This window comes from Bos indicus, chromosome 2 (assembly GCF_029378745.1).
Source record: "Bos indicus isolate NIAB-ARS_2022 breed Sahiwal x Tharparkar chromosome 2, NIAB-ARS_B.indTharparkar_mat_pri_1.0, whole genome shotgun sequence".
Lineage (NCBI taxonomy): Eukaryota > Metazoa > Chordata > Mammalia > Artiodactyla > Bovidae > Bos > Bos indicus.
The window spans coordinates 100,916,265-100,920,360 of NC_091761.1; the positions used below are offsets into that span (position 1 = coordinate 100,916,265).

A 4,096-nucleotide genomic window follows, 5' to 3' on the forward strand; every position below is an offset into this window, starting at 1 on the left:
ACAACCCTGCTTCTTGGTCCATCTCTCCCACCTGTCAGGAGAGCATCCCTGAATTCCAAGGTCACATTCTGACCATACTCCTCTCTCATCCCTGTGTGTCATCAGCACTGCATTTGAACAAAATGAGGGGCTAGATCCTCTTACTCCCAAACACTCACCCCCATCTCAAGATTTCTTCCCTATGTTTCCTATGATTTATTGTGTATTGTAAAGGAAGTACTTAGTAGGTCTTCTTTTTCCACTAGAATTAGGTGTTTTACATTCACTGCAGTGTAACCTAGACAGTGAAGTAAAAAATAATTCCTTGGGTTCTTGAAGATTCAATCAATGACTCCTTTGGCTGCCTCTTTATTTGGTGTTTTTTTTTAATTGGAGAATAATTGCTTTACAATGCTGTGTCAGTTTCTGCTGTACAGCAAAGTGAATCAGCTATGTGCATGCTCAGTTGTTCAGTTATGTCCAGCTCTTTGCAACCCCATGGATTGTAGCTTGTCAGGCTCCTCCGTCCATGAAATTCTCCCAGCAAGAATACTGGAATGGACTGCCATTTCCTCCTCTAGGGGATCTTCCCAACCAGGGACTGAACCCACATCTCCTTTGTCTCCTTCAACTGGCAGGCAGATTCTTTACTACTGAGCCACCTGGGAAGCCCCGAATCAGTTATATGCATACATATATCCCCTCCCTCTTGAAACTTCCTTCCATGCCTGACCCCCATTTCACCCATCTAGGTCATCACAAACCATTCAGTGAACTCCCTGTGTTATACAGCACCTTCCCATTAGCTATTTATTTTACACATGATAGTGTGTGTGCGTGTGTGTGTGTGTGTGTGTGTTTATCAATGCTACTGTCTCAATTTGTCCCATATTCTTCTTCCCCTACTGCTTCCGCAAGTCTGTTCTCTACATCTGCATCTCTTTTCCTGCCTGGGAACTAGGTTCATCTGTACCATGTCTCTTTATTATTGAGACAGAACACACTAAATGCGTGGAATCTTTTGTTTTATTAAACTAAAATAATTAAGTACACAAAACTTGTAGATCTCAACCCAATTCTGTCTTTTTTCCCTTGGGGAATCTCCACTAGAAAACTCTCTGCCCCCTCCTATCTCAGGTACACTTCTCTCTGAGTTGAACTATCAGTGAGTTCTTTCTTCAGGGGGATTGGCATTTTAACCCTTGCATCCTATTTTGGAATGGAAAACTTTGCCTCAAAGACATTTCAGTTATTCTACCATGTCTGTACTTAAGAGACAGGCTCTGAAAGTTAACTTCCCTCATTAATTTTAAGGTGGTGGTGGTGGGTGACTTTTCTCACACCCCCTGTTGTCTTCTGTACTGCAGGCCATGCAAGAAGCTGCTCCAGTGGCAGCTGCTGCACGCCATTTCCAGGAGGCAGAGATAATCATGGAACTCGGAGCTCGGCTGAAATTATTCTAGTCAAAACCAAGACATGGTGAACAAAGCAGAGCTTTATTCTGCTTCAAAGCTAGGCCTCCCCTCTCTTCTTTCTTCTTTCCTTGTCACGGTGCCCCTTATCCCCCCGATGCTGAGGTGGCTGGACTATGTGGAATGTTCATGTCCTACAAGGCTGGTGCACACAGGATATAAGCTGGTGCAAGGGGAGAGAAGTGTGTTTCATTTAGACCAATTCAGGAAAAACCGTTTACAGTCCATGTAAAAAAATTCAATATTAGAATAGCCTTACTCGGTCTTTTGTGAGGGTGCTGCTGCTGCTACTGCTAAGTCGCTTCAGTCGTGTCCGACTCTTAGCGACCCCATGGACTGCAGCCTACCAGGCTCCTCCGTCCATGGGATTTTCCAGGCAAGAGTACTGGAGTGGGGTGTCATTGCCTTCTCCATTTGTGAGGGTAGATAGACTTAAACTGAGATTAACCATTAAATATCAGTGGAACCCAAATTGGAGCCACTTCTTATTCACTGACATGTTGAAGACTGTCATAATACAGGACAATTTTCTAAACGGAATCCTAAGTATAGGTCCTCTATCAGTTGGAAAAGTCAGGAAGATAAAAACTTTAAGCTGGAAGATGCTCATCATGGACCTGGTATGTAATTCTCTTTAGGTCATTCAAAAAAACAGAATAATTCTTTTCAAATTTTCTATGAGGGAAGAAATAATTTCTTTGCAAGTGAGAAACAGAAAGCTTCAAACTTGAGTTTTGTGAAAAGAGCAGGGACTGAGGATGTGAACCAAATACTTAACTTTTAACATGAGGGCAAATGTCACAATTATCTAATTCAGCCTCCTAGATTTTACAGACAAGGAACCAGATCAGTTACATAACTTTTCAAGGCATTTACAGGGAGTCACTCACTTCAGTTTGATGACTGGTTCCCTCATTTTTCAATTGTGGGACATTAAGTCTATAACTTTACCATAGTTTTCTGTCTACAGAATTGGGATGATTTTATAGTATTACCTCATAAGGCTATTGCAAGTAACAAATTGTTCATCTCATATGTATAATCATATATATAGTGCACCCAAATCAGTATATGTAACCAGTCTGCACTCAATTATAGACTTCTTTCCATAATTCTCCTTTGACATGAGGGATTGTAATTTTACTCATGATTTACAGAATAATTTTCAGAATATAGAGAGATCTTCCATTTATACATCTGGAAGAAATAGCATCCCTATGAATGTCAGAATTAAAATATATTCAATTTTAGTTCTCGTCTGAAATTTAAGTGGATCTTTAACAAGAACTTTTGCCAGACTCGAAAACAGGTAGTAATTCAACACGCCAGACAAGCATTTCAAGTCTGACTGAGCCTTGAAGAATGGGAAAAAAGGAAGTGGAGGAGACTCCCCCATTGAGCGATAACACATCCCCACCCTGCTCATAACTCAGACAGCTCTGTGCTTTGAAGACCAGAGGGATAAAAAGAAATGATAAGAAAATTAAGACTTTCTTGCAACTCTGCCTTTCTTAGAATTTCTCTTTCCATGAAAGTCTTCCTTTCTCTTTTCAGTTCTTAGCCTATCATTCAAGTTCATGAAAATTTCCCAAGATACTCAGCCCACAGTCACCTCTTAGTCTCATAAACTTCTGGCCCTTATCACCAAAGCCATTAATTTGGATATTAATCCAAAGCCACCCTCTGATAACTCCTCTGCTGCTTAAATAATTTGCTATTACTTTCCCTGTGTTTAATATTTTGTTTCCCAACTAGTAACTCAAAGTCCCTGGAAGATATCTTCTTTTTTTTTTTAATTGGTTGACCAAAGAAAGAAAAGGCAACGCAGAAAAAGAAAGTAAACACTGTAATTCAGAAGAGTTCGCCAGAACAGCTCAAACACCAGCTTTGCTCCACAAGCCCCACCCCAAAACTAAGCAGGACTGAAACGGCCAAAGCAAAGTACTAACAAAGCTCAGTAAATATTTAGCTTGAGTACAGCAATAGACGGCTAACTAAACTTTTTGTCTCCAATCTCTCCTGTCCAATCCATTCTTCACACGACTGCTGGAGCTATCTTACCTATGCTGTTGAGGCATTCAATAATCAGTTGCTTAACTGAATTTATTAAGCATATATTTTTTTGCTAGGAAAAAATTATGTTGGTGATTTAACAACTGTATCAATGTTGTGCTGCCAGTGAAAAGACAGAACTTTGGCAATTTAAAGTATAAGAATGTCAACTTAAGAAACAAGGTCTGGTATAAGGTATCTGGGTCCTTTCTAAATTCATCAGGACAACTGCAAACTACAGCATGTTTCTGTTCACTGCTCTCTTAGCAACTCTGGAAAATACGAACTCTTTTTCTGCATCACACTATACAAAACATATAGTTTGACCATTAGTGATCTTACTAGAATAATACTGATGTTAGAAACTGTAATTCAGGAAATATTACACCCAAAATAGGTTCATTCATTCAATTGACAGGTAGATATTCAGTACCTTCTACATTACACATAACAAGACTGATAAAATTACAACAGATAAAGCAAATACTAGGATGTTGTATCTTGTTAACTACAAAAAATTTTGTATCTTGTTAACTACAACAATATTTTGTTGTTAACTACAACAAAATAAATGCATAGAGGTAAGATCATAC

General features: G+C 39.4%; 1 protein-coding gene across 14 annotated transcripts in view; it reads right to left on the reverse strand.

Annotated features, from left to right (window-relative positions):
- IKZF2 (IKAROS family zinc finger 2) overlaps positions 1–4,096 on the reverse strand; it is a 292,694-nt gene that overhangs the window by 72,725 nt on the left and 215,873 nt on the right. The gene's annotated exons all lie outside the window — the stretch shown is intronic.